The 20,321-nt window shown below is 43.8% G+C and overlaps 1 protein-coding gene across 2 annotated transcripts in view; it reads right to left on the reverse strand.

The window, feature by feature from the left end:
- Positions 1-18,228, reverse strand: part of PAG1 (phosphoprotein membrane anchor with glycosphingolipid microdomains 1) — a 103,414-nt gene extending 85,186 nt beyond the window's left edge. The window contains exon 1 of one of the 2 annotated variants that reach the window (XM_052703806.1): positions 18,170-18,228. The gene's annotated coding sequence lies outside the window, so the exon portion shown is untranslated. Of the gene's footprint in view, positions 1-1,438; positions 1,533-18,169 lie in introns of those variants that run through there. The other variant, XM_052703807.1, reaches the window with a different exon arrangement.
- Positions 18,229-20,321: the final 2,093 nt, after the last annotated feature.

Consider the following 20,321-nt stretch of genomic DNA (forward strand, 5'->3'; position numbering starts at 1 on the left):
AGGAAATGTGCAGACAGAGCTGAAAAATGTAGCAATTTAAGAGGAGCAAAATTGGACAGCAAGAACATTTACCTTTTATCTGAAAATGATTCATGAGACACCCCTATAAAGTGTCAGACAACAGCAAAGCAGTTCATCTGCTATTGATAACACAGCATTCCTAAGCCATCAATAACCATTTGAGCACTCTTGAAGTAGATTCAGCTTCATCTACATTATTTTCTGTATTGACAGACCAGGGATATGCTAATAGATCTTTATGGAATTGCAAGAAAGCAAAGTATTGCACGTTTTATCACACTATCAAAGCAGAATCTTGTTCAGATACAGTTAGTGTATAATTTCCGTCCCTCTTAAAAGTTGGAAGGCAATCATGAGCATGTTGGATCTGGCAAGCTCATATTATCTATCTGATAATTACTGAAAGATGGAGAAACCTTGAAAAAAAATTACTTGAAAATTTCTGCACTTTCTACATAGCTGACCAAAATGCTATCACCATTACTTAAATGAGCACATCTTTCCCATAAACTTTTACTCAGAACACATTAACATCAATATAAAATGCATCATAAATTATTAGAAGCTGTACAAAAATCAGAACTGTACAATCAGAGACTGGATGCAGGGAAACACTTGACAGTGATGAGTAGCTAAGGTTTCATGGTAATGTGCTGGGCAGTACAAGCCCACATGAACACTGCAATGCAGATCCAGCTTTTCAAAATATGTATACCATTAGCCAATTCTATTCATACTGGAGCAGAGTCAACATGCTAGATACAGACCAAAAGATAATCCCATCCTCCAGAGACTGCCATATAAAAAGACAGAAAGATGAGAGATGAGAGAGATACAAGAACATACATATGCATTCATATACAGAGTAATTGGGATGACTGGCCTGTGTCTCATTATCTCATTTATTCATGCTTCAGGTGAAGGAGAGACAAGGATGTAAGAGCAAGATCACAGAAGCTGGGGATGGACAGCTACACAAGGAACTAGAAGAACAGAAAGAAAACAAACTGAACATGGAAGGAGAAACCATGGATTAGGAGCTTCTGCCAAAACCAGTGATTGACATAAAAACAAACAAACAATAAATACAAAATAAAAAACCAACAATGCTCCACGCTATACAAAGGCAAGGCTAAAACCAGCAGGACCAGGGTAATACTGCCCAGTTTCTGGATTGCCCAGACTCAAAGGTGGTTACAGCAGGGCAGCACAATACAAATATAGGTCCTGCTCTTGCAAGACCATCTTTAGACCAGAGGCTTCAGGCAGAGCCACCTGCATTACTGTGGGAATAATGACACATGAACCAGGATCCATCCACCTTGGTATCAGGTCCAGCTCAGTTCCTTGGCTGAAAGCAGGCTGCATGAGCACCTCCACAGACAGACAAAACAGGCAAAGCTGAATTCAAACTGACCCTGTGCCAAACTACCAGGGTTTTGTCGTGCTGAGTTCCTCAGACAACCGTCATCTTCCTTCTGATCAACCTCTTCTCCTCTATCTGAACAGCAGAGAATCACAATCCTGCAATTTGGAACAGTGGAGAATCAGTGGGGTTGTGCTCAAGGTTAGGAAGAAGCTTTTATCTCAAACCAGGAAAAAGAAAAGGGACTCAATCCCCACTGAAGAGCACTTCCGCATAGTCACTCATGGCAGTTCCCAAGGCTGCCTGAGCAAGATCTGGCCAATCCATTCACCATGACTTTCATCATCACTGTACCTGCTCAGGACTTCTACCACCAGCTTTGCATTTAAAGATAGTTACTCCCAAAACATATGGCCACAGAATTCAGCTCAGAATCAACATATTATTCAATGCTTCCTTATCTCCTAGAGATTAAATGCAGCTTCCAGTGCTCTTCTTCTGCTGAAGGGCCCAATGTAACTGCTTAGATGACATGGACCCTTATCTCTCCAGCTTACACACACCTTTTTAATTGGACTGGGGCCAGCTGCCTGGTCAGGGCCAGTGGAGATAAGGCGAGGGGCAGCCCTCGAAGCCATTTGAGCAGGAGCCGGGGGCAGCTTCAGTGAGGATCCCTTCCCACCCCTGTCGTGTTTCACTCAAATGAAGTCTTAGGATGAGACAAAAATGAAAAGACTGCTGCAAAAACACCAAAGAGCACACATCCTGCTTGGTGCTAATTCTGAAAACTACAGCAACTAACAAATAGATTCAATTACTGAGGTAGATGCTAACCCAATTCAAGGGAATTGGTACATATGTTATAACAAGACACTGGAGCCTCGGCCTGATCACATTTACATGAAGAAATCATTTTATGCAAATCTCCTATCCACAAGTGAAGGCCATGCAGGAGAAAAGAAAGTGGTATGCAAAGATTTGTGATGCATGTCAGATGGGCAATTTAAGGTAAATCATAATATTCGGTTATACAAGACATATAATCTGGAGAGAAAAAGAGTGTAGCTTCAAAGTCATAAATTATTTATAAATAATACAGTTATCTCATGAAACACCCCAAAGGCAAACCACTGATTTTTTCCATTATTTTTTTTCCACTTTTGCAAATCCAGGAGAAGCTAAAGATGAACATTTATCAAGAAAGAGCTAATTTTTGGGAAGGGTGGACTGACACAGTAAAATTAGTTAAGGGCTTGTGAACAGCACTGCAGGATGGCTGTGCTCATCCCGCAAGAGGAAAGAAGGCAAAAGAAGTGAGCTGAGTGTGCTAAGGAGAGAAACTGCTCCCTGGGGAGCTCTCACCCTTTCAGGACCATCGCTGCTATTCAAAATCACTGCTTGCTTTCTGCCAGGTTCCATCTTCTTTTAAGTGAAATCCCCAAAAGGCAGCATGGAAATTCACAAGTCCCAGCAGCAGCACTATGGCATGCAGCACGCTCTCTGCCAGCAATGTCACCTCCTCAGAGCACGAGCTACACTCTGAGATGCACAGTGGCATCTCTGTACTCAGCTGTCTCAGCAGATGACACCTCCTCATCTTCATCACTCAGTGAAGCACCTGTCCATATTCTCCTAAAATACATAACTTTTTCTTTTTTTTTAAACGTGCTTTCGGCTGCCCTACACGTCAATCAGTGCTACCCACTTTCTGATATGCTTGCAGTTTATCCTTTAGTTTTACATTGCACTCTCTGCTCTTCGAAGTCCTTTCAAGATCTTGGTATTCAGTTTGTGTGTGACCCAACACAGTTCAGTTGTTTTCTGTTGGATTCATTAGGGGCAGATATCCTTATGCTTTGTAGTCTGAATAACTCTTCTGTGCTTTTAGCAGATCACTCTTTCAGCCTGCTTATGTTCTGATGCAGATGCCTCACATGACTTACACAATGTGCCCAAGCAGCCTCCCATGTCAAGCCTGAGGATATTAATTTTCTCCCTCCCGACATCATTCCGTTTTCAACTAGTTTCTTTTTATTTGTGTGTGGAAAGGTATTTCAGTTTCTAAAAAGCCCTCAAAGCTAAAAGATGGATATGCAAGCACTGTATCTCAGACCTTTTCTGAGACTCTTTGAAGTGTTGGTGTGTATTTCCATTGTAGAACAAAAAGCAATTTTTCCTAAGGGTAACACAAGTGTAATTCTTGAGTTTGCTTCTCATACCATATGTGCAGTAACGAGGCAAATAAAACATAACAAAAAAAATCCGATTTATTTTCTTACTATCTTCAGATATCAGCATCACTTAACAATTCACAGCAATAAAGAGAGGGAAACATCATTAAACTTCTCAACTTTAGGAGTGTACCTTTTTTTAAATCACTGAAACTAAAACCAAACCTCATTCTTGTATAATAAAAAAGCAAATGTAGCACCAAATGTCATTTCACACAATCAGCCACCACTGCACACTGAGTTTATACGCATAATCCCTTTGAAGCCACAGCAGAGCATCAAAATGCAAATCCCAAAGTGTTAAGAAATCCACATTTTAGTTATCATGGAAATAAATATCCTCAACGGCTATTGCTCACGAATACTTTGGCTCGTCAACCTTTGCAGCTTTAAAACAAACAAACAAACAAAAAAACCCCAACCAATAAGATTACTTTCTTAACCATTCTAAACATGTTAAAATGACTTCAAATGCCATATAAGCTCCAATCCTGCTGAACATTACTTCTTCCTGCACCTCAGTCTGTAGGCACCAAAACCAAAGAACTATACCTATTTTCTTTAGGAAGAAAAGTCTGTCCCTCTGTTGGTTAAACTTGTTCCAACTCAAGTCCACATCCACTCTGCAGTTCAGATCTTGATGAGAAAAGAAATGTCTCCCACTTTGTCACTCATGAGGGTCTAAGCCACCAGGTTACAATATGCAGTTGTTACTCTTTCAAAGTCTCTGGTATTACAAGTACATCCAGAACTGAAATAATTCTTGTGCAAGCATTTAATTTGAAGAGAACTCAGTAAAGGCTTAAATTACATCCTTTTCTAAAATGGCAACTCTCCTTCTCCTTCAGGAAAATCAAACACCTCATGTTAAGACTGTGCCTCTTCTACCTCAAACAACTTTATCCCTGACCTGCAAAGCCTTCCACAGTCACCAAGGATCACGCTTGAACAATCCTATTTACACTGAGAAGACAGCACTGATATATCCAAGATCAGTCTCTTTGCAAACTTTGACAATTCCAATTTAGGAAATAAATTAATATGAAAAAAAATATGCTTCAGTCTTCATTCTGCAGGAGGACAGTCAGAGGATTAAAACAAATTGGAAATCAATAGTTAAAGGGAAACTCCACTGCTGCTGCCCTACTGACAAAGATTAAAGCTGTGCCTGAAATTAATATAAAATTAGCTTGCAAAACAAGATGAGAAAGCTAAGGTCACCGATAACGGTTCCATTGCTTCCACTTGCATAAAAAGCTGCGCATTTCGAGTGTTTTGTTTCCAGGCTGCCGTTAGCTCTGTCAGAACGAAGAAACAAACTCAGTGGCACACCTTTGTGTTTTACAACAAAAACACTCTCCGTAGGCCTGTATTGATAAAAGCCTCCTGCCTTGCATCTTGGCTATGATACTGCTTACGGGCTATCAGCATGACAGCCAAGCTCACCACCTAGTTTGTCATTCCATGGAAACAAATGTGACATGATGCTGGCTGCACAAATACAGCTACTATGAACTGGGCTTTAAAGAAAAAAGAAATCCGTAGAAAAAGCCATACAAGTGAATTGCACAATAAACATTATTTGTCTAACATTCAGAGACTCGAGTCACTGCTAAGAATGAGATTTCTGCTTATTTTTTCACATCTGTGGTCATAGCAGAATGAAAAAATTCTTTTGTATACATCCTGCAGGAACAGGAGAAAATGACAAACAGCTCTCCTGCTGAACAAACCAGTGTACATAAGCAAGAGTTTCTGTTTTAAAAATGGAGGCTGAAAAAGCAGAACTGAACTGAGAAGCAGACATGAGGTACCCAGAATGTACTGATAACCTTCTCTGAGCAAGTGGAGAACTATCTTCAAGTTCTTGAAAGGACAAAACAGGGAACTGTTATTTAAGATCAGGCTCTCTTTAAAAATGTTCTGTCTGCATGGAAGATGGCATGGAGGTGGTCCTGCCACTCATCCAGCACAGCTGCTTTCAAGTGCTGTTGGTCTGGTCACACGATCACAGGATGGATGAAGGTAGCAGGGTCTCTGGGTCCCTCTGGCTCAACCCCAGCTCAAGCAGGGACACCCAGCATAGGGGGCCCATGGCCACGTCCACACAGCTAATAAAGACCTCCAAGGAGACTCCACAGCCTCTCTATACCAGTCTCCCATACAGTAAAGAAGTGCTTCAAGGTGGTCAGAGAGAGCCTCCTGTGTTCCAGTTTGTGCCCACTGCCTCTTGTCCTGGCACTGGGTACCACTGAACAGAGCCTGGCTGCATCCTCTTGGCACCCTCCCTTCAGGAGTGTCTTTTTAGGACTCTGATGAGATCCCTGATGAGCCTTCTCCAAGATGAACAGGTCTGGTTCTCCCAGCCTCCCCTCACAGGAGGGGTGCTCCCCAGACCCTTAATCATCTTCACAGCCTTTCACTAGACTCTTTCTCCCCAGCATATTCAGATCTCTCTTGTATTGGGGAGCTCAGAACTGACACAGTACTCCAGGGTGTGGCCTCATGAGAGCTGAGCAGAAGGGAAGCCTTGACCTGTTCACAACACTTGGTAGAATGCAGCCAGGATACCAATTCTTAATCTCTAGGACACACTGCAGGCTCATGTTCAGTACAGTGTTCACCAGAACTCCCAGGTCTTCTTCTGCAAAACTGCTTTCCAGCTGGTGCCTGGGGCTGTTCCTCTCCAGATACAGAACTCTGAACCTTCCCTTGTTGCCAAGTCATTCCCACTTGTTTAAATGTTGGATGTGTGACAACACCTGGCTACTCTCCATAACACAGCCAAAGCCGATGTCCTGTGGACACCGTGATGACCAGCTGGGGCCAGCCGCAGACTCACCAGAAGCCAGGCTTCTCTCTCCCAGTATAAACTACCTATAGTCCTAAATCCCATGTTAACTACATCCACCTGCAAGATCAACTTGCAACATCAACATCCCCTAATTCAAAGTTCAGTAGACAACAAATCACTGGGCCATGCTTTTGGAGGCTAACCTCTTCCTTCATCAGATCCCCTCTGCTGCCAGGGTTAAGTGAAAAAAATCCATAAGAGGTGATTTGAAAGAGTGAGGAAAAGGCAAGTTTAAATATGCAGTGCACATCTTCAGCATCTCTCTGCATCCAGACTGAAACACCAGTTGCAAGGAGAGAAAGCAACACTGCAATTCTCTCTTCCATGGTAGTCCCACCCTTAGTATACAATTGACTTATGGGTTCCTACCCATATAAAATCAGGATGATGCAGACACACACGAGGGTGCAGTAGCGAGGTGTTTAAGTATGAATCTCTTACTTCTCATCATTTATCTACACCAATCTTCACATTTATTTTTCTGAAGTCAATCTTTGTAAGCTACTGACAAACTGCAGGGTGCGTTATTTTTATTCAACGAACATTTCAGAGTTAGACCTCAGAAAACTGATTACTCTACTGACAGATAGCTTAAGCACAGACACTAATGAGTGTTTGGTTTTTGTCTCTATTACTCCAGATTTCAGTGAAAGGAAGCCTTTTCTGTTTGAAGCTGATACTTTTTTTGGAGCATTAGTGTAATTAAATACACAGGCTAATATACAATATAGAAAATACTACTGCTCAGTGGAACATGAGCATGCCTCTTGCAGTGTGGAACACAGAAACTGCAAAGCCTTGGAAGTTCTCACTCTGTGGAATCACAGCGCTTCCAAATTTTAATTTCTGTCCTGTTCTGAAAACAAGTTTTCAGAAAATGTTTGTAACTGTCTACCCTGAATAAAATGTTCTTGATTGTTGATCAAAACTGATAACTGCTGCTAATTTTACCGCTGTCCAATTTCAGTAACTCCCACAACTGGGAGAAGCAAAGAGGTGACAAAAGCCAACCCAGCAATTCCAGGCTCCCAGACAACCAAGCATGAGGCCCATGACACCAAGGCTCACTAGTCCAGGCAATTCCAACCAGTTCCTCACACTGTGACAGCTCTGGTACTTCCAGGCCCTGCACTCCATGGCTGGCAACACAACTCCCAGGTCACTTCCCTCCAGAAATAAAAGCAGAGAGGATCGAGTTGCTGCATCTTTACCTTGCCAACATCTCTGGAGTTGCTGAAAGCCAGGCAGTTCTGGCAAGGCTACCCTTGTCTGCTGGTTGTCCAAACAAGAGCTTGAAGGCCCATCATGTGTTTCACAGGCTGGATCTCTCCTGCCAGCTCACCCCAGCTGTTTCTGGAAACTGTCAACTGAAACTGCTGATGCTAGTGTGTCCACGAATGAAATGCACCACACAGCTCATGTACCATGTCTGAATGCTGACGAAACACTGAGTTGTTGGCTATCTGCCTGCTGTAAACAATTTAGCTAATTTACTCACAATAACTACTTCTCATTTGGAAGGGAAAAATCAATCTTCCGCTTGTAGGCTGGTTTGCTTTCTCCAGCACTTCTCTAGGACTGTGTCGCCAGACTTGCTCAGGAAGATGCCACCAGTCATCTGGAAACCAACATCCATCAGCTCATACTAACTGATTAAAGCTCACACTAACACACTCTCATGACCAGATACAGACATCCCTTTTTCCAATACAAGTTATCTGTTAATACAAATCAGCTCCTCAGGTACAGGCTGCTCAGAAATGAGACAGACTTGCTACACAAATTAAAGGTGGACTCTCAAGTGAGGAAGGGCTTCAGGGTTAACTCACACAAATCAAAATATACAACTAATACTGAAATATAAATCAAGTGTATGAAGTGAAATCTTAATGTTGAGAATGGAAAGAAAAATTAATTCGTGCTTTCACTTCAGTCAATAAAATTGATTGGAACAGCAATTTAAAAGATTGGACAGACTGTCCACTAAGATACTCTTGAAGACTGATTTGCCATACTGCTGTGCCATACCTCCACATAATTAGTGCAAAACCCTTTCCCAGTATATTGGCAAATTCCATATCCTTAATTGCTAGTTGTATCTTGCTCCAAACCAGCTACATGGGCAACACTAAAAGATGTTGCTAGGTATGCATGCCATTTGAATACCACAGACACAGCAGAGAGAAAAAACAAATAGGAATGAAAATCACATGAAAAAAAAATAATACATTGCATTAATAGATAACATTTAAGTACAGATTCATTACAGGTGGTCTATACTGTTTACCTAAGCTCCCATGCATGATGTTACATGCCACTACTCCCCAGTGCAATTAATTAATCACCACAGGAAAGCTCTGTGACAAGCACATCACTAGAGTCATGAAATGGAGGTCACTGTACCAGCCAATAAATGACACATTAAAAAAGAAAAAAAAGGTAGAAAATATTCTTTATATTTTCCACTTAAATCTGAACATGAGGGATTTATTTTACTAATCTGTGGCTGGCAGTGTTGGGGCTATGTGGAGCCGCAGAGACAAATGTTTAATTTCCATCCCCCCCCTCCAGCCACATCAAGGTAGGAAAGAAGAGAGCTTCTGTCACTTCTGAGCTGATTACTGCAACACAGCCATTATTTTCCTGCCATAACTAGGACAGCCAATTAAGATGGCCAAGATGGTACAAACCATATCTTTTTACAGCATTCTCATCTGTATTTTATATTTTGCCTGCCCTTTTATAATTCTACATTTCTATCCCAGCAGCGCATTGAGGAGGGCAAAGGAACTGCACAAGTCACTCTGTCTGTCCAAATCTCAGCCTACCCAGACTGACTAAGCACTAAGTCACAATTAGATATTCTGGGGCAAGTGCTCTTTCTTACAAAAACGTACTAAAAATGAGGCAATAGTTTGACAGTATCTCAAAGTGCGAAACAGAATACACAGATTCAGTTTGGCCTTTATCTATATTCCTCTCCTTTTTCCTCAGGCAAGCAAATCTATAAAGCTTCTCATCTAATGCGTTAGATTAATAAATGATGAAGCTACAAACAGCAGAGTCCCAACCTCCTATGATGTGAGCTCAATTATTTTGCCTTTAATAAGAATAAAGGAAAATGAAATTAATTTAATCTCTTTAATTCCATGCTAAATGACACAATCTCGCCTATTATAACAGATAAAAACAATATATTTACATTGACCAAATATCATCATAAGAAATCCAATTTAACTCTGAACAATATTCTATGATGTATTAGGTACCATCCTTGGGAACGTACGTGCCAAATGCTGCAGCAGAAGACAGGGCAAGCCATGCTTTCATCCAATACTTGGCTTTGGATCAGAGCTACTTTTTAACTACGCTCAGTGTTCAAAAGGAAAGCAAAATTATAATTAGAAATGTGCTTCACGGACATTCTTAATTAAAGTAGTGTGGAGCTATGTGTTTTCTTAGAGTTCCAATAGTAATAGCATTGGTCCGTGCACTCTACCAGAAGGAAAAGCAGCAATTGTTTATTAAAGGAAGAATCTTTTCCAGGCTGTGTAATTTGTTAGGACACCGGCAGTGTGCCACTCCCTCGGGCTCATCTCTCAAACCAATGCGCCCAGGTGGCAGCAAGGTACAGGCACCACTGCTTCCACGCAGCCCTCAATTCCAGATCTGTTTTTCTCCCTGCTGCTTTAACCAAATCCTGCACATCAGACCTCCTCAAACCATGGCCCTATTTCACATTAATTCTCCCCCACAACGGCACAATCTGCAGGACTTTAGGTCACCTTCTCTTTCATTTTGAAACAATTTTTCTTAAAGGTGAATAAGAAGGACAGTCAGCAGTATCCCAAACAAGATTTCTCCACAGCCCTGCCCCATGTCCTTTCGTGCAAGTCTGGAAAAAGCTTGCCTGAAGCAACCTAGGACTTTGCTTTGCCATTCCTGGTGGCTGCAACGCAGTGGTGACTCACAGCCATGTGACAACAAGCATATCCAGCTCTTTCTCTCCTTCAGTCACTTCCAAACGATGAGCCCCTAATCCCTTTGGCTTCAGCTGTAAAATTCCCATTGATCGATAATTGATTTTCCACTGATGTAGAATCAGGCAACTTTTACTACATCACTATGAATTAACAGAAGAGAGCTCTGCTAATCCTTTATAAGCAAGCTTAATCTTTCGGTTTATAGAAGGAGCAAAGGCCGCCTTTTCTCCAATATCAGGAAGAATTTTTTTCTTATTTTATTTGACCAAAACCAGTACTTTTCAGAAGTCACCAGTCTGGATAGCACCACAGATGCACATTTCTGCCAGGTGAAAATGGAAGAACCTGAGCTATTAATTCTGAAGTCAAAAGCTGGTATCAACTCTCTGGGACTTTAGTCTAGTCCATAAAACGTGTTTTCATTCAGAAACAGCAGGACTGACAAAGCCTTTACAGCATTCAACTTTCAATTAAACACGAGTAACATCTGAAAGCTCACATTAAAACAGCTGTAAGATTTGTTAGGGTTCTCTTACTTACATTATTTGAACATTTCTTGTACATTAGCTATAGTTAGGGCTATTGAACTGCAAGCAAATAGCTCCTACCAAGACTGCTACAGAACTTGGCTAGTATCTCTAAAGCAATAAAGTCATCAAAAAGATGAATTCATCTTACAACAGGATACCTTTTTCATTAAAATGAGATTTTCTTAGATAGTAACCAAATGTGCTTTATCAAGTCTATGGCTAGCAGAAAGGCTTTCCTTTTTATCACAGAAAAGTGAACTCATCATTATGCTTCAATGCCTGGTAAACAAGAGCTCAGTCAAGTAAACCCCTATTCCACTGAGAGGCCACCACTCACAAAGACTTGTTCCACTGCAGTCTGTGCAAGGACACTCAAAAACACTAAAATCTTGACATATCAAGCCCAAATATAACAGTTGTAATTGGTACTGCACATCAAATAGCCCTTAATTTGACACCCTGCAGGGCACTAGATGCAAACATTTCACTGATTCAGCGATTCATCATAAGCACTGCTCCTACAATGGGATGAAAACAAGTCTTAAATAGAACAGCTAAGTGGTTCCTCTAAAATACTGAAATGCCACCTTCCTCCATAGGACAATAAAATGTTTCTCTACTGTCATGTATTTCATTCCCCTGCTCAGGTGGGTGACCTTTTGAAAGAAGCATTGGAAGCTGACACACACCTTCATTAAAGCCTGCCTCTGTCTTCCCCTGTGTCTACAAGAACAATGAGCACGTGAGGGATGAAGTGAGAAATCCGAGGAGTAATTAAGAGATTTTGTTTCAGGGAGTTATCAATTATTTATGAGTAAATTCCCAGATGAACACATCCAAAGATGAACAGTTTTTAATACATTTCACTTCTGTACACATGGCACAACGCAATCAGACATGAGCTAAATTGAATGTCTGTTTGCAGGGTCAAATGGTGAGCAAATCTGGGCATCAGTATATACTGTTATGTATTTAAAGTACAAGAGTCTGCTAAATGTAAAGATCTTTCACAACATTCCTCCAACTCACAAATAAATCACTCTTTATATTATCTCTTATTCATCAAGACTGCAACAGAGAAAAAGCTCATACTGAAAATCTTCTGTACTTACGCTAACAGTTCTCTAAATAGCCTAATTTTCAAAATCTTATGAACATATCAGCCAGCTTTGAATGGAATTTTATTCCACAATGGAATGAAATGAACCTGAACTGTTATCATTAAGAAAATACCAAGCTATGGTCTTTTTCTCCAAAACAGGGTTTAATCCTTTTCAAAACAAAACGTTTCACTTTTCTGTTTGTCAACTGTCCTTTTTAAACAGAAGATCCAAAGACTCTTTGTGATATGGGAAATACAAATGTATATATAAAATACCTCTCCCTGTGGTAGGAGGATTGGAACTTGATGATCCTTGGGATCCCTTCCAACCCAACACATTTTATGATTCTGTAATAATGATGGTCTTTCTCATGAAGCAAGTAGAATGGAACCAAATCATTGCACGCTCTAAAAATGCTTTCCACAGCGAGTTGGTGATCTATTTAAACATGCTGTCACTGCAAACACTCATCCTGGAAGTCTAGAAATGAAAAACGAACTTGCTGTCGCACCTTCAGGTTTGCAGAACTGTTCTTTCAACTGTTCTTTCAACTCCTCCTTCGCGGACATTCCAACCAACACAATGCTGACAGTGTCACCAAGGCTGCTGCAGTCATCATTCAGTGCACACAGCAGATGTCAAGATGGCTTCAGGGCCACCTTTCGCACAGAATTCAAGTCCTTCATGAAACAAGGCTTCAGGCACAGCCAGACGTGCCCTGCAGAATGAGCCTCCCCAGCATCACGCCACTGCATGCCACGTGTAGCTGCCTCACAAGCAGCAGCCCTGCAGACACTGAGCGGAGAGGCCTCACGCAAGTCACACCAAGTGGGGACAGGGCTCTTGTGGTGCAACCTGGTTTCAGGCTCTGAGCCGTGTGGCCACTGAGGGGGAGGCATGCAGGAACACTGCAGGTTCTTCAACCCAAGAGTCATCTGCAAGCTGCCTTCCAAGGGGATGACTGTGGGAACAAGCTCATCAGAAACACACTCTAGAGCAAGTATTTTCTTACTCTTTCACAGAACTGCAGACGAGATAGGTCTACCAAGTGCTCTCCACCTCTCCTGTTTACATCAGCACTTCAACAATTCCAGGAGTAACGTCCACTCGTCCTACTCTAGCTAGACTAAACTTGTCCAGTACCAAGAAGAAAACCACTTAGAAATTCGTTTTAGGTTTGTTTGCAGTAGATTGGAGTGTTTGTTATGTATTTGGATGAAAGGAGCACATTAAGTACATCTATATTTACTTCAGTACAGTGTAGCTCTTGAAGTTAGATGAAAAGATTTATACTGGCCAAGCTAGTTTATTTATCAACATAAGCTATGTTCTCAAAGGTTCATCTTCATCATGTTTACATGAAAGTAGACAGAATTTTTCAAGGGTTGTATCGCATTCTGAGAACTGGAAAGGGACAAAAGAAACTTCTGTGAGAACTGTAACATCAATGAGCAGTGTAAGAACAGTTCCTACCATTTCCAGTTATTTATGGTGGGTGAGAAAAATCTTTCCCACATGGAGCAATTCCTCCCCACTCTGCAGACTTATCAACAGCCAGAAGATTCAGTGGATGATCAACCACCATGCACCTAAGCTTAGATAATGGTGACTTTCATTCTTACACTGTAACACCAAAAACTAAAAGTTAATCACACCTGAAAAACAAGAGTTTATGCAAATATAGTTTCCCAAGTATCTAAAAAACAAAATTAAAAACCCCTTTTCTTAAATAAGAACAATTAAGGGCTTTCCATACTGAAGAAGAGCACTTGGTTACTGTTAGAATCACAGAATCACAAGGTTGGAAACAACCTACAAGATCATCTAGTCCAACTGTCTTCTCATTACCATTGCTACCACAAGCTACTGAACCATATCTCACAGCTCCTCATCCAAACAAGCGAAGCATTCGGAAGCACAGAAGAAATCGGTGCACTAACCACAACCAAACCCAGCTGTCTAAGTCCCAGTTATTGCCAACAGGACCCCAAACATGACTCTGTATTTTAATACAGAAATTTTATCCCTGAGTTATGTAAATATTTAAATGACATTTATGGACAGTATCATTCCTCACGAGTTTATACTTTCCCACGGAAGACTTCGATCGCAATTAACAATGCTGATCTTTATCCTCCACACTGACTGTTCATTCATCCTTTCTAAAACGAACACTGCTTACATACGACCCAAGAGGGCTGTAACAAGGCAGTATTTATCTGCCCTAACAATCTACCATCACTGTTTTAATTAAACCTTGGTTACACCACACTCACAAAATGAAAAAATGCCTCCTCCCCCTCATTTTCACCTGGCTACTTGGTAGCCTGATGCAGGAGCTGCTATGAGGACTTCATGTAACCAGCTGCCCCTAAACTGTGCCACTTTATTGGGCCATAGGAAACTGTGTTCCTTCTCAAAGAGGGGTACCCTCCTTGTCAAATTTGACTGATGCTCTTGGCTTGGGCACCACGGTTTGCTCAAGTAACTGTGGAGACAGTGCTGTAAAAAAATGCTTTCCCACTAAAGAAAAGCACAGTCAAACTGTGTGGGGGGTTTGCAGCATATGCTCTAAAGCACGGCACTGAGCACCTGGAAGTTCCTGCTGATCGGAGTCCATGAGCAGCTCGTAAAATGCAGTGCTGCCTGCCCAGCACACAGGGTTCTGGGAGGCCCAGGGATGTGTCACGTGTGCTCATGGGAGACCTGCACAGAGCCCCTGGCATGGCACAGCCACTCAGTGAGAGACACTACTAGGATGGAGATGGACAACAGTAACTGAAGATATCTGCAGTAACTGCACCGGACTCTTAAGGCTGCAGCTGCTGTATCCATGCACTTCTACAGGGCTTCCACAAGTCCTCATGAGCAGAGTGGTTTCCAAGCCTAGAACTCACTGCTGGTTGCATTACACAAATGAGCATGCAGTGCTCCCCATTCCACATGTTGGCCATTGTAAGAAATAGCTGATTGCGGTGCTCACTGAAAGTACCAGACCATTCAACTCCTCACAGCCTCACCTTGAGCATTGGGTGCAGGTTTGGGTGCCACAACATAACACATAAAACTATTAAGAGACTGTCCAAAGGAGGGCTACAAAGATGGTGATGAGTCAAAAGAGAAAGGCGTATGAGGAGCAGCTGAGGTTCCTGTGTGTGCTCAGCACAGAGCAGAGGAGCTGAGGGGAGGCCTGATGGCGGCTGCAGCTCCTCACAGGGAGCAGAGGGGCAGCGCTGAGCTCTGCTCTGTGTGGCAGCGACAGGGCCCGAGGGAACGGCATGGAGCTGCGTCGGGGGTCAGGGACAGGGTCTGCACAGGGGGCGGTGGGCATGGAACGGGCTGCACGGGGCAGTGGGCACGGCATTGAGTGCTGGAGTTCAGGGAGCGTTTGGACACTGCTCTCAGACATAGGGTTGGGATTTTTAGTGGTGCTGTGTGGAGTTGGGAATTGGACTCAGTGACCCTTGAGCTCAAGAGTCTACAACTCTATGATATAAACATTTAGAAACCTGTGGTCTTGCCAGAAGAAGAAGCTGCCCTGAACTTCCTCCCTGACCACAGCAGTTGTTTGTAGCACTACCATGCACATAAAGACTGCAACGGAAGGCACTAAGACAGCCCTTGCATGCTCAGGACATGAGGACGAGCATCAAGCAGCCATAGCCTTGTGACCAATCTCATTTAGCAGGGCCACCGCCATTCATCCCACAAACATTTCCACTTGAGGGGAGCCACAGGTTGGTGACCCACAGATCAGTGATGGCTCCTGACCACAGTGGGGCTCAGGGGCACTGAGGATGAGCTGCCGGCCCCTCAGCACTGCACATCCCAGTAATGAAATCTGCAGGGTTCTCAACACCTGGAAGCAGAAGCATCACTGCAGAAGCCTGGATAATGCTGTTTGAGTGATTTATGGTTTCAATTAAATGTTAAACAATGTCTTTGAGCCTAGTTGGTCTATTAATCTTATTCTTGCATTGCATTTTGCTGTTACAAATGATAGTGTTGGAACTACTTTGAAAAAGCCCTTCCATTTTCCATTCTCCTTCCGTACTGGAAAGAGGAGGGCTATGTCCTGTTTCACCCACTGAGCTCTCCAGCACTTTACCAGCACCATCAACGAGCTTATAAACAGATTTAACTCCATTGTGTGCCAGTGAAGTCAGCCTCGGGAAAGAGCCTTCATTAACGAAATGCCACTGCACAGCCAGCAAAGAAAACTCAATGTGTTTCCTGTGGATTCCTCGGCATAGTGCTTCTTAAAATGCAAATTAGGTTGAGGCTATTGAGCATTCCTTATTTCGGACTTGAAATCCAGTTGCCACTTTCTGATCAATGTAACTTTAATAGTAGGATAATTTTAGAGAGTAGTTCTGGAGTAGCAGTCATTTGCATAGAATGCATGACCTAAAGGCAAGTTCAAGAGCCTGGCAATGAGGGTTTTAAGGCAGCGCCTTAAAATCTGTTCCTCACTATGTGACATTTCACACAAGGAACTTAGTAAGAGATAGGTGTGCTTGTGGAGGGCCACATCCCACAACCTTTACTCACTGTGCTGCCTTAAGACCAGTTTCTCTTTCAGAAGTTGCAGATCCTCATTGCTGACCTGAATATTGATTTTATGTTAATAAAATGCTGTGTTGAAATACTGGTTAAAGATAAAGCCGCTTCTGTATTTTTGGCCTGCAAAAAGCTGCACATACTGTGCTCACTATTGTTTTTCAACAGGAGCAAAAGACTCTCCCCTTACACAAGATGCTCTACAGGCTGCGGAATGTGGCCCTTGTTAAAGAAGCTCACAGCTGAATGAATCCCTTTCCCAGTGAAAGGGGGCACTTTTGCTACAACTTAGCTGCACATCTAACATACAGGGATACTCATCAGGATACAATTTTAAAGATGCAGAATAAGAAACCCAGCAATTTGATATTTCTGCTTCTGCACTGTCTATGGGAAACAGACACAACAACGAAGTACTTCCAAATACATGATATCTTCAGCAGTGCTTCTGCACAGCCCCTGAATGAACGCAGCTCCAATCATGACTTATCTACAGCAGAGGCAGATTTCAAGAGGACTTGCTGCTGGTTTAACACAGCACTTTTTTTTTTCTTCTTCTTTTTAGCTTAATATAATAAAATAAGAACTCCAGATAAAAGTTAATAGAGCCTGTCTGCTAGGAGGAGGAAAAAAATCTTTCCTGCCTGAATGTTATCTCTGCTCTTTCTCTCACACACTTTTTCTGCATTTGTTGCTTAATGGCTCGGTATTATTTCAAAGCCCATTCCTTTTACAAATGTAATCAACTCAAGTACTCAGCACCACAGATGATGTATCACTCTGCTTAAAACCAAATCTCTGAGGGACAGATTAGAAAGAAAGGTTAAAGAGCTGTATCGTTCAGAGCATTACAGCTCAGACACCTATAAATCACTGGGTTTGTTTATTTAGATAATCGGGTCCATCAGCGCGCGTAACGCTGCACAACTTTCCGCCACGACCGCGCGCCGGGCTCTTCTGTCAGAAGCACTGAGGAAAAGAGATGCTCTAAGCGGCAGCCAGGGCGATCCGCTCGGACCCGCTGCCGCTCGCAGCACTCTCCCACGCTCTGAACGGCAGCCCCTGCCGTTCTCATCCTCTCCAAGAGTTCCCAAGACGAGAAGCAGATGCCACCGCGCAACAAACTACACTGTCACCACGTAACGGGATGTGAATGGAAACGCAGCTCGGGGCCGGCTGGCAGCAGCCCCAGCCCGCCGAGCCGCAGCGCAGCCCGCGCCGCGCTCCTCCCGCAGCCCGCGCCGCGCTGCACCTGCGGCCGCCGCCGGACCGACCCCGGCACCAAATGGCCGCCGGGTGAGGGCAGATGGGGGAGCGCGGCCGGACCGGGACAGTCGGCTGTACGTCCCGAGCCCCGCAGCCACCAGCCGAGCCCAGCGGCCACCAGCCGAGCCCCGCGGCCGCGAAGCCCCGCGCAGCGCCCCGCGTACACACATACACACACGTAAACACACATACGTGCACATACACACACATTCACACAGGCAGACGCAGCAACTTCGCGCACCGCCCCCAACTCACCGGCAGGCGCCGGCCCCGCGGCGGGGCGCGCCCCGGCTGCCGCCTCCCGCCGAGCGCTGCCCGCCGAGCGCAGCCCGCAGGGGCCGGGCAGCGGCGAGGGAGGAGCAGCAGCAAGTTGCGGCGCGCGGCTCTCTCCTCCCTCCTCCTTCTCTCCTCCTCCTTCGCCCGGGGGAGGCGGAGGAGAAGCGCCGAGCGATGTCCGCGGAGAGTGCGCATGTCCCCGGGCCCCTGCGCGCCGCGCACCGCAGCGCTGCTCTGCGGAGGCTGCGCGGGGCACGGCCCCCTGCGGGGCCGGGGGCGCGGGCACGGCAGCTCCGGGCTGTCAGAGCTGCCTCCGGGCTGCCCCGCTGCTCCGCGGTGTGGCTGAGGGGGCTCCAGGGGCCGGTTTGGAAAAGGAGGGCAAGGAGGAATGCACGCTGCCTGTCCTCCTTCATTTCCTTTTCTTCTTTTTTTAATTCCAGCGTGACTAATAAGGACAGGTACTATGATAAAAGGGACATCCGGATCGTTACGGGTGGCTTTTTGGTGTAACAAGGTCTTTAGGTGAAAGGGATAACCAGCTTCTCCATCACGCAGGGAAGCACGAGGGCCTTGAGTGAAAGGTACAGGAACAGCAAAGGCAGGAAAAGCTGCAAAGGCAAATGCCTAACTTAGATCTCTGGAGAATTTTTAGAGAAATTGCACAATTGCTGTATGTTACCACCCACATGGGAGGACTGGGCTGACACTCAGTGAGGTTCTTACTTCCTGAGAACACACTCAAACCCCATTCTCTGTTTTGCAGTAACATGTACGTATGTCACGTCTGTGGTCTGCTCCAGGTCTGACATTTGATGCTTACCTATGCAGGAAGGTGGTTTCTGGTTGGTCACTTTTGGTTTGCTTTTTAAAAAATAATTAAAACAATACCAATACAGCAGCACCATCAGCATTTTCATCATGATTTTTGACAAGGTTATGTCTCAGTGTATCGTCTCCATGTACATCCACACAATGAATCCTCTGGGCTCATCCTTTCTCCACGTCATTTTTCAGTGTTACCAGCTGGTGGGTCCCTTGCTAATTTGATTGCTTATTTTTCCCAAGCCTGCTTTAAGCTTTTTGCCCGACAACTCCTGTCCACACAAGGCAATGCTGTCTGTGTCTAGCAGAGTCCAACCCATCTCATTTGTCCACATGGCCCCTGTCACAAACTACGCGTTATCCTATCTGTAATTGTTGGCTCTTGTAGTACTGGGCTGGTTATTAGCATTTTATCACTCTGTTGGTATTTTTTTTTCTCTGTTCCTCACATGCCACATTAGTAGCCAAGGCCCTGTAGCTGACCTCATGGTGGTTTTCTCTGACTTTGTTTGTTTTCCTTTGCCTGCCATTCTTGAGTTCCCATCCAATCCACACTTTGCAAAACCCCCTGCATCTGCACCCGTATCCCTCACAGTGACTTTGCAACGAAACCAACTGTAAGGATGACTTTACCACCCAACTGTGTTGGTCTCTTGTCATTGCAGTCAATGAAGATTTGCACGTGTGGGATCAACCACTTCACTGAGCACTTGTGTTCTACCTCTGTCCTCCCGCATTCCATCTCTGCCTAAGAATCTCTGGTGTTCCTTCAAATCCTGTAGGGTCATCATGGCCATTTGGTGCTTTTGTAAGGTTTTCAGTTTAGAATGTGAAACTGAATTTTGGTTTGTAGAAAATTGTGTAGGAAAACAATAGCGTGTCGTTTCAAAAAGAATGAAACCAAAGTTCTAGCTGCTTTCCTCTTCAGCAGTTTTTCTCAAGCCTTCACAAATGATGTACAAAGCATGCCAGCATGCTGAAGCCAGTAGGAACTTTACAGCTCCCTCCACCCGATGTGAAAGCTCCCAGTCCCCTAGCTGCTTCTTTCACTTAGATTAAATTAGTTCAGAAACCTCCCTGCTAAATAAAAACTATATACTTGCTGTTAGACAAGGGTCACCACATAGACTATTAGCAGAGGTATTACCACAATAATCTATATTTGCACCTTAACCTGTAATATCGTTCAAATGTAAACAAAACAAACACAGTTCCAAAGGAGAATGGTACAGGGTAGGATGAGACAGGATGAGATAGACAGGGTAGAATCATAGAATCCACCACATCACTGGGCAACCTGTTCCACTGT

The sequence above is a fragment of the Tympanuchus pallidicinctus genome, unplaced genomic scaffold, assembly GCF_026119805.1.
Source record: "Tympanuchus pallidicinctus isolate F22 unplaced genomic scaffold, pur_lepc_1.0 scaffold5, whole genome shotgun sequence".
Lineage (NCBI taxonomy): Eukaryota > Metazoa > Chordata > Aves > Galliformes > Phasianidae > Tympanuchus > Tympanuchus pallidicinctus.